This window comes from Limulus polyphemus, unplaced genomic scaffold (assembly GCF_000517525.1).
Source record: "Limulus polyphemus unplaced genomic scaffold, Limulus_polyphemus-2.1.2 Scaffold122, whole genome shotgun sequence".
In the NCBI taxonomy this organism is placed as follows: Eukaryota; Metazoa; Arthropoda; class Merostomata; order Xiphosura; family Limulidae; genus Limulus; species Limulus polyphemus.
In genome coordinates this window covers 475634-487040 of record NW_013665732.1, presented here as the reverse complement: position 1 = coordinate 487040, position 11407 = coordinate 475634, and the positions used below count along the sequence as shown (strand labels likewise).

The window sequence follows — 11407 nt, the reverse complement described above, 5'->3', positions numbered from 1 at the left end:
CTTGGGATGACGTTAAGCCTAAAATCATTGTGAAGTCTTTTAAGAAGTGTGGCATTAGCAATGCTCTTGATGGCACAGAAGATAACGTGTTATTTGAAGTCAGTGATTCCAGCAGTAGTGACGAAGATGAAGATTTTTCTGGTTTTGAAGATGAAGAATTTTCTGGTTATGAAGATGATTAAAGTGTATCCCCATTTTCTTACTGTGTTTTAGTTTATGTTCAAGTGTTTTCTGCTTGTGTAATGTGCTGCTAGATTACTTTCACCAATATATGCTTAAATACACTAAAAACTTTTTTTTCCTGAATCTGACCTGTTGAAATGGGGATGCGTCTTATATACCCATGCGTCCTATATGCCATCAAATACGGTAATTGTTGGGCTTGTTAAATGATTATGCTTACAAGACTTGTATAGTATGAATCATCAAAAGCAATAATAACTGAAAACACTAATTTTAATTAATTGATTAATTTCGGACATTAATTGATTTATCGTAATTTTGAGTAAATGATTATTTCACATGACATTCATATAATTGATGCTCATAGGTAAATGATTATATCAATTAACAGAGTTAATTGCCAAGCTCTAAAGTGAAGCATATAGCTCACTTCAAATCAAATAAAACAAGTTTTGTTTTAATTAAGGTTTTTGAATATATGAAACCAATATAAAATAAAATGTCCATCCAGCCTTATTTCTTTTCCCCAAAATATAATGGAGGAATATAACAAGAAAAATCTCAAAATTTTTTTTTCACAAGTAGCTATAGAGTATTAACATCAAATACATTTTGTACAAACTTTAAGATTATTATCCCAATTTTTTTGTAGACATCAGTATTTGCTAAGGTCTGTAATTGATTCAAATTCATACATGTATAATTAATAAAAAATAACATCTTGTTTCTGAGAGGAACCTTTGTCTACCAGACAAATTCATCAGTGCACATTGTATGCATGTGCATAACACTGCTGCAGCCACGGCATAGAGTAATTTGAGAAGAACTGATTCAGGTTTTCAAATTGTAGGAGCTTAGCAGTTTATGGATTATTTATAGCAAATTTACAGGTGGAGAAGTGACTTTTGTAGGATAAATGACCTTCTGTGACTTATTTTTAAGCATGCAAAGCATCTGAAGTTATTACTGTAATTTCTGCTAACATATTATCATTACTGATATAGTGTGAGACAACACTAGGAGGTGACTTCTTAACCTTCACAGCCAAAACTTTGTCCTATTATCACAGGAAAGCAAATAAAACTTACACTGTAAACTTATAACAATGTACGAGTCCTACACAAGTTTAATTTTCAGTCATTTTTGATGTTGATAGTTTTATTTGAATCAAGCCGATGTTTGTTAGGAAGTATCGAGTTTTAATAACTCTGTAATGCTGATCATGTATCAAATCCAATACAGAAAGGATTTTTAAGCTATATGTAATATCTGAATTTCTAATTTGTATTTTATATTCTGTTTAATTATTTCTTCTTGCTCAATTGCCTAATCTGTATAAAACATTGAAAGGTACAGCTCCATAGTGTGTTATAATGTTATAACTGTACACGTTTGTGAACATTTCTTTGGATAACTACTTATAAAAGTTATTACTGATGTTTGAAAACAATCAATTAATAAAAACAACTACTGTACTAAACAACAGGTTAGGCAAATTATCAAAAAACAGCCAAGCTAATAGCAATCACAGAAGAATGATAAAACATTAAGCAGGTATGTGTAAAAAACAAATGATAATTAACAAAACTGAGATGAGTACTTTAAAATTTGATAATCATAAATTAAACCTATAAAATACTTTCCCTAAAATTCATCATCAGATCAAACATGTCATTGTAATTATGGTTACAGAGTCATTTTCCAAAACCAGGTTCTATGAGAAAAAAATACTGATGACAACAAAAACTCAAATTTAGTAAAAGGGAAGTGTATAAAAACTTGACTCAGTCTTCATTTCTTGGTACATCCAAGATTGTGAGGGCAAATAGTGCTGTTTTGTCTGTCTTGATTCTGTGGGCAAATGGTGCAGCTTTGTTAGTCACCTTAAAAAGGTTGACAACACATTCACCCATGGTTATCACACTCCTTCCAAGATGGCAAACATTGTCTGACATGCATCATGTACATAAACAATTTCTGGGATATATATCTTAAACATGTACAAAGTTTTTTCAAATCAAAGGATTAACTTTATGTTACTAAAATTTGGTAAGTAAATTATTGTAATGTGCAAAAAAGTTTGGCATGATCGCTACTTTCTTAATTTGGTATTGATGTCATATTAATATAAAAAATTATTTTTTTACAGAGGTAATGTATGATTTGGTGTAGTGCTTGTTTTGTGTCCTTTTATATAGACACTAGTCCATGGTTTTATTTATCCTGTTACATGCTATTTGAAATGACTGCTTTGAAAAAAAAAAGTAAATATTGATTCAATTAGTTGTAACACAAAGATATAACACAACTGAAGATTAATTTATATCTAAATTTATTTTATTAATTCAAATAGATCTATGATTGATGAGTCGTCATTGCACTGTTTTACATCATCTCTCCCACTTCTCCCTGTCCTTCCAAACTTCACTCAGTGTTGTAGTATATGGAGAAATCACTTCTCCCTAAACTTTGAATCCAGCATAGTCCTTATATATTACTTGATTTCTGTTGCATATTTTTATAAATGTATGCTCAGAAATAGATATTTTATATAATTTTGTGTTCAAATCAAATTCCAGCTTGGTTTTCTTTTACTTAAAAACCCATAATTTCCTACTGATAATGGGAGACCCAGTAATTATCAGTTTATTTACATGTTTATTAGCACTGGTTTTTTTTATTATGTTCAATACATTATTAGTAGTTTTGGCTGATATAATGGATCTTCAGTACTCCAAAAATGTCAACTCCATTCTAATCATGTCACCATGTCAGTTTAGTTATAGTGCATGCATGTAAGACAGCTGTCCAGTTTTAAATCTGTAAGCAATAATGCCAGTATTTTCTAATTTCAATATGTTGAATTATATCTGTATGAAATCTTTTGTACACATTGCACTTAGTCTCAAACATTTAAATGAAAATTAAAGCAAGTATGCAAAAAGTGTTTTATGTTTGTGTAATCGTATTCTGATACATATATTAATATTCTACTTTAATAATGAGTTATAAATGTTTTAATCTAAGTTTCAGATTTTTATTTCAATTTCAAATAAGTATATCATTTGCCACTCACGAAGCATTCTTTCCAAATGAACATAGGACCCACTGGCTTGTTGTACTGTTTATTTTATAATTTTACTACTTACATATATATTTATTAAACTAATGATAATTTCTTCTAAAATGATTATTCAATGAAATTAACATTTGAACCATTCTAATGTCAACATATCAACTTCATTATAGCAGATATATGACAATCAACAAGCCAGCTTTCAGTGTTTGCAACTAATACTACTACTACTTAGCCAATTCATAAGTAGCTGTATTACTATATTTATAAATTATTTTTCACCTACTTCTTCATTCTAACTGCTTTTTAAGAAGTTATAGATCACAAATTACAAATATGCACATTTGCATCTCTTTTTTTTTTTATTAATGTATATATGAATTTACAACAGTTTTTTCATTAAATTATCATACTAACCAGTTTATTTCCATTAGTTTTCATAATTGTACTTGCCAGAAATTGCAGAATACAAGCAATTCTTATCAAAGCGCATGTTCCTTTATGTAATGCATTCTGTTTCAGTTCAGTTATCACAGCAGTGACAGAAGAAAAAACTGAAGCAACCCTCACAGCTTACTACTCCATGATAAAATTATCAATTTCCTTCAGAACATTTCAAAATATTTATTATATGTCACATTAAGAGTAATAGTCTTGAAATACTAATTATTCAAGCAAAATATAACATACCCCAAATTAACTAAACTTTTGCTATGATTAGTCTCTGGTTAAGTTTTCAACTGATTTGTTACTCGATCGGCTAAAGCCCAATATTTGGGCTAGTTCCAAAAAATGATCTAAACAAATTTTTTTTAAACTGCAAGGGGGCTTAATGGAAGGCTTTATAAGTATTTCAATGATAAGGGAAGGTTTTAAGTTGTTTTTTTGTTGTTGTTGTTGCTTATTTGTATTACTTACTCTGGTTAAGCTTTCATCTGATTTGTTACTCAACTGGCTAAAGCCCAATATTTGGGCTAGTTCCAAAAAATGAGCTAAAAACTTCTTTTGAAACTGCAAGGGGGTTTAATGGAAGGCTTTATAAGTATTTCAATGATAAGGGAAGGTTTTAAGTTTGTTTTTTTTGTTGTTGTTTATTTGTAAACTAAGTGGATGGGGCAGCATGGGTGGACCAATAGCCCCTTGCTCAAAGTTGTTGTCCTTAGATTATATGTTAATTTGATTTACAAAGTCTGTAAAGCTAGTATTATTAAAATTTTGTACTTACTACACTATATTAGTAGGTAAATTATTCTGTTAGCAGTATTATTAGCTTTACAATACACAATATAATTATAAATAATATATATTTAAATGAAGCTAGATAGTGTTACTAAAAACAGGCCTATTTAGTATTATGCTTTAAGACTTTGTATTTACATAACTTTACTTCACAAACTTAACAGTATTCCTAGTAACATCATACCACTCACACCTCCAACTCCTGACTTTTCGACATTAAAAATATAACCACTGTCAGTGTAACTAATTATTATTAATAACAATTAAGCTAACTCCGTATGAAAAACTAAGTTACAACTTACACTAACTTGGCAATCTTGTTGTAAATAAGACGTTAGACAATTTAGAGCACACTAATTTACAACATTGCTTAGTTAAAAATATAACTTACAAAATGATGTAGGTACAATTAAATATTTACACCTGATGAAGAAAAGTCAATCTTTCGAAAGTGACTGGGTTATAACTCTACTGTTAGTGTTATAGTACTAGAGTATAATAAAGTTTCTTTAAAATTACAACTAAATTAATAAATCCTTACATTTTACAAGTTATATTGATTACTGTACAATTACTAAAAAATATGTGTAAGAAGTCTGATATTACCTCTTCGTGATTTCTCTTCAAGCCTAGTTTTATAAAAAAAAAACTAATAACGTAACAAAACTTTTTACATCATTTAACTTCAGTCCAAATAATTAATAATTACAACGATCTGTTAATAATATAGCATCGGTAGAATACTGATAATGATAGGATATACGTAAAAACGCCCCCTCGTGTGGATATTTTGCTTGTGTGTTACAGCGTACTCTAGTGATCAAGATTTAAAAGAAAACAAAGAAATCAGGGCTGTGGGGCAAAACTTATCTGATGAAAATGTTATACATATACTGTAACATTTTACAACGTACATTTTTCAAATTTTATGTCATCTTTATTGATAGGCTATGATTAATCCATATTATATATATTTTGTATTTCTGCTTGGTCGTATTGTAATAATAGCTTGAATACTGGTACAACGACGGAAGTTATCTCACGTCATGCTACGAAAAAACCATTATTAATTTTTATTCTTTTCTCTCTTGCATATAAAACGAATTTCAATACTTAAACTCAGACCTAAAAGTTGTATTTATTACTAGCTGGAGTACCCGTCTCCTGGACAGAAGTTATGTAAATTCACGATTAATGAAAGGTTATCGTAGAACATGGAAAGCTGCTTCCCTTATATGCAAGTGTAAAAATGCAAAAACGTCCATAAAACATGCAAAAAACAAGATATGAAATTGCAACTTTGCTTGTGTCTCCGCACAGGCCCAACAAACCTTCATGTCAACAAGGGGCGAAGGCAGTGATAAAAATGCAAAAACGCTCATAAAAACCTCAAAACGCAAAATAGTGTTACGTCTCCGTTCGTTAGTTAATTTTCCGTAAAAATTATTTCCGAAGAAACTCTAACGATACAAGTCCTTTCTTAAATAAAACTGGTTTCTTCTTTCTGAATACAGCTTTGCAATACACTTAATTTCAACAGTCGCGGTATAACCAACGCTATAACACACAATGAACGTCTCAAGTGCCCAACAATATTCTCTGTCTGCATACATTCAATTACTCATTACCTCACGTTCAGTTCTTACCGGTTTATATATACAAGACTACGACTTATCTAGTAGGTTCTCGATAATTAAGGAAGGAACGTGAACGTTCGAGAACGACGTGGCGTGATACTAGTCACGTGACCTCCGCTGTCGCAACACTGCCCCTCCTTAGTATTGTTCGTCCCGAACAATAGTCACTGACATTAAACCAATCAACAATAACTTAATTAAATGTACAGAATTACAAACACAAAATTACTATTACAACAAAGTATCTTAATTTTACGGGACGTATCTTCTTCCGTACTGGTCTCCGTCTCGTTGGCTTCTGCTTCATATGCGCTTCATCAGGAAATGTCCTATCGTCGTTAACAGTCACATCAGTGGTAGTTACTTCATCAAGAGCTTCACCGTTTCTCTTTTCAAAACTGAGTAGAGTTTCTTCTTTGACAGTGGCTTCCTCAGCAGCGTCATTTGTTCCATTGTTCACTTCGACCCAACTGAAATATCCTGGACCATGAAAGCGCCAAAGCCTGTTGGCATGCACCACCTTTGGCTTACCTCGCCGAGCACATTTTATCCGGAAAGTCACGTCTGAGAGACGATCCACTATGTCATATGGGCCTTCCCATGGAGGAGACAACTTAGGAGACTTTCCTTTGGTCTTCCTGGGATTATACAACCATACCTTGTCTCCTGGTACAAAGCTGACTTCAGTAGATCTCTTATCATAAGATAACTTCATCGAATCAGCAGACGTTTTCAAGTTTGAACGCACTTGATGGTGAATAACACTTTCACAAACTCTGACACATTCTCAGGCAACTCTTCATAAGATGGGCGTCCCTTATGCTTGGGTCCCCTTTTAGCACAACATGTACTGCATGTCTTGCACCATTCTTCCACATCTTGCCTCATACCTATCCAGTAAAATCTTTGGCGTAGGTGACTTAATATTTTCTCAATTCCGAGATGTCCTCCTGTTAAATTATCATGGGATTGACGCAGCATAACTTCCCGTAACTTCCTCGGTATAACTGTTTGCCGAGTCGTCACTTTCATATCTGTAGTTTCCCATCTCCGGACAAGAATACCATTTTCAAGCTTTAACTGGTCCCATTGTGCCCAATAGTGCTTTGTCACAGGGCTTAAGCTAGACACCTTTTCCCAAGCAGGGTGCAAAACACTTGCTTGTAGAAAATCAATTATTGGCTTCCAATCTTGGTCTTTCTCCTGCTCTGCTTTAATATTTATACTTGGTTCCACTTCACTATCATCAACTCCTTCAGTTACTTTGACTTCAGCTTGATGACACCTGGTTAGCTCAATATCTCTTTTCCAGCAATGTCTGCAGTCATTTTTGCAGGGTCTTTGGCTCAGTCCGTTGGCATTTCTATGAGATTTTCCTTCTCTGTATTCAATATCATAATTATACTGGTCTATCTTTCCGATCCAACGTGCTAATTGTTCCTCTGGGTTCTTTAATGATCTTAACCAGCGTAATGCAGCATGATCTGTCCGGATGGTAAACCTTGCACCATAGAGGTAAGGATGGAAATATGTCAGACTCTTTACTATAACAAGGAGTTCCCTCCGTGTTACACAGTAGTTCCTCTCTGATCTACTCAGGACCCTACTGAAGTAGGCCACCACATGTTCGTTTTCGCGAAGTTACCGCGAAGAGACTTCATAATTAAAGAAGGAAAGCCTGTGATTTGGCTGGGGCTAAACTCTAACTTATAAAACAGTTCATTTCTTGCTTCTGGATCAAAACAGGGATTGAATCGTACAATAGACATCAGTGAACCTTGGAATAAAAATGTTGTCTTAGGTTTTTAACTTTCTGTCTCCGTTGCTTGTAATAATTCCTTCATTTGACCTGGTTAGATTTATATATATTTTAACATTTTTAAGTTTTAGTTTTAGTTATAATTAATCCTACTGGTGGTTATGACTCGCTAGCTGTGGATCGAGGGTTTGAATCCTATTACAGAACATGCTCGGTGGGTGGTGTTGACTACCTGCCTTCTCTCTAGTCTATCACTTTAAAACTAGGGACAGCCAGCGCAAATAACCCTCAAGTAGCATTGCCTGAAATTCAATAAAACAAACAAATAAAAAACAAAGTAAAAGAATTATTTAATTGATAATAACGCGCCACCTGATGTTCGTTTGTTTTGACGTTTTTTCTCGCCTGACTAAGAAATAAGTTTCAAAGCTAAGTATATTGTGGAAATAGTCCAAAGCTTATTTTATTAATGAATATAATAAGATTCAGTGTCTTTGTGTCTCGTAGCTCCTAAACTGCTGGTCGCACCTACTTCTAAATGTTACCAAACGAATCGTTTTGGTGCCGAGGTTTGCAAAAAAGGTAAATATTCTTACCTCACCCCTGGAGGAATCCGGAAATTTCCAGAAAACTTCTTTTCCTAAATTGCTGGACTCGCCAACTTCTAAGTGGTGCCAAACGATTTGTCTTGAGTCCGAAGTTTGAAAAAAAGGAAAACTTTCATCCAACCCATTAGGGAACTCGGGTATTTCGCGAAAACACTTTTACGGGGGATTCCCCGAAAGTGGATCCCAAATTTGGCATTGATTTACTTTAGGCCTATTAATTACAGTTCGTAACTTGGTTAAAGAAATGAAATGTACATTATAGCAGCAATGGTCATTAAACTGGAAAAGTGCAAAATTACTAGTTTGCTCCTTTACAATTTAATGAATTTTTTTTACACAGTTAAATACGGAGGGGTGATGTAAATGTGGGCCATGGGTTCTGTAGTGTAATAATCAGTATACAGTAATAATATATTACACATGGTAAGGGTAGTAAGGTAACAATGTTGTGAGAAGAACATTCTTTGAAATGTTTAGGGTATTATCTTTATAACTTTGTTATGGTTGGTGAATTCTAGATTTGCGAAACTTTTACTGGAAAAGACGACATAAATTTTATAATATCAATTTTAAATGCACGGCTCGTTAGAAGTTAGTTATGTAAAATAACAACAACGACGAACCAGAAAGATGCATTCCACATAACCTTTCTGGCTAAGTTATGTACGCGTGTTAAGATATAAATATCAAGGTTTGCTTGTTGCGGAGAGTTGCGCAAAGCCGCACAGGACTGTCTGCGCTAGCTGTGTCTAATTTTGAACTGATAGAACAAGGGGAAGGTATCTAGTCAACAACACTCACCGCCAACTGGCTACTCTTGTCGAATAATGGGATTTGATCACATAAAGTATCGATGGCCCTAAAGTAAAGAGCGCATATTTGCGGCAACGGTCTGCAAACCATGGATTCCTAGATTAGTATTAATGGTGGACTAACTTTAGTAGCCACGCTCGGTCCGAAATAAGCAAGAACATGTTGTTTTTAACTTCCAGAGAATTTTTAAATATTTTAACTAAACTTGTTGCTTTATGCATATTAAAGACCCCAATTCGTTATTTTTCAAATACTGAGAGAAAAAACCAAACAAAAAAAGGCATTGGTTTAATATTTGTCTTTAAGAATAGACATTTTAAAAGTTGATTGTGATATCGGTTCTTAACACGTTTCGTATCACATTTCAGGAACCTTGCTACACATCACACAAGCGTTTATTAAAGCTTGTTATTTTAACACCCACACACAATCGAACGCGGTGGGGGTTATCTTTTAATGCTTTCGACCATCTGGTTTATAACGATATCGCTTAACTCTATTACTCACATCGGTAATTAAGTCGTTAATGAGACAAACGACCTTGGAAAAGCCTACATTCTGTGTCGTAGTTAACATCATGAGCTTGAGTCACTTTGTAATGACTAAGTTAGGCTTAGTATCGTCATGGTGGTGATGATGATGCTGGTTTAAGTTTAATCACAGTTTTAGATTTACTACATATCCTAACAAACATGAAAAATATCTACAGACAAAAAGAAAAAAAAAGAGCATCTGACTGATTCATCTATCTAGTATTTTCTCTGACTAATCTTCAATTTTCTGCTAACAAAAGTCACTCTAGCTGCTGTACATTACGTTACTTCTGTTTCTCTGTCGAACAGTTAAACAAGTCTCTGTGAAAAATTGGATTATAATAAGTGGACTTTTTTTTTCAGACACAAATGCACAGTAAGTTCTTTATTACGTTGTTCTCACTTTCCAATGATCTGTTTTCCTGTTCTTGTTATATTTGTTATTTCTTTAGGAAAATAGCAGGAAGCTGTGTTTTAAATATACCATTTATGCCAAAATTTTAATTAATATGATTAACTTATATTCGATCAAACTCCGGGATCAGCTCTATAACGTTATTATGCTTGTTAGTGTTTTGTCCAATGTTCTTTGGGTCTGACGTGATATTTCTCTATACACGTAATAGGCTTAAAAAAACGTTTATTGTTTGAACAATTTGATTCAATAACAAACACGATTTTACTTTATTAATTAATGTTAATAAAATAACGACCCCCAGAATGTAATTTTATTAGCTCAACAGCTCGCCAGTGCAGCTTGCTCAGGAGCTATCGATATCTTACAAGTTCATTAGTCCAGTTGATACATTCTGGAGATTTCGGTCGTTATTTTATTCACCCTGATAAGAAATGTCTTCTAATAAACTCCAGTTACGTTAAACAAAGATAAGAATAATTGATTTTTTTTTTACTTGACAGGTTTTTGAAGAAACGTGTTTATACGTGTATGTTAAAATATTTACCATCTTCAAACTTCGTGAATAACACTGAAAAAAATGAAGCCGATTTTTGAACACGTGCCATTGATATTTTTGTTGTTTCTGTTCAATATGCATACAGTAACTATTAAGTATATGCAGAAGTTTTCGATAATTAAGTAAGTTAGGGATATTGACCATAGTTTAAAATACAAGTAAACTTTAAGAGATTGTTTATTAAGCCTTTATACATACGATTTCAATAACGAAAGTTTATTTATTATTCGTTTCCCATAAAATCTTATTCTTTTTCTCACCGAAACGTGAATTTTAGTTAAGAAACGATGACGTAGAGGCAGAATCTGTTCTTTGATTCGCTACTTCCGCTGCAACAGGCTAGTTTCGCAGTATTCACGACTGATCAGTGCTGCTTGGAAGAACAAAGCAAGTAAACAAAATAGGCCTCATATAGTGAAATTTATGTTGTAATGAGGAAATATATTACAAAATAAACAAATAACAATTAGTCCGTTGTATAATAACAGATAACTAACTGTGATGGTATGTCACGTGTTATCTAAACACCTAAAATTTTTTAGGTTACTAGTGACAACCAAAAGTACCCGTCCCCAGTGACGGGAA

The 11407-nt window shown here is 33.1% G+C and overlaps 1 protein-coding gene across 9 annotated transcripts in view; it reads right to left on the bottom strand.

The window, feature by feature from the left end:
* Window positions 1–5204, bottom strand: part of LOC106472611 (dmX-like protein 2) — a 159902-nt gene extending 154698 nt beyond the window's left edge. For 8 of the 9 annotated variants that reach the window (XM_022402034.1, XM_022402049.1, XM_022402060.1 and 5 more), the window contains exon 1: window positions 5105–5204. The gene's annotated coding sequence lies outside the window, so the exon portion shown is untranslated. The remainder of the gene's footprint in view (window positions 1–5104) is intronic. The other variant, XM_022402031.1, reaches the window with a different exon arrangement.
* Between the last annotated feature and the right edge of the window lie 6203 nt (window positions 5205–11407).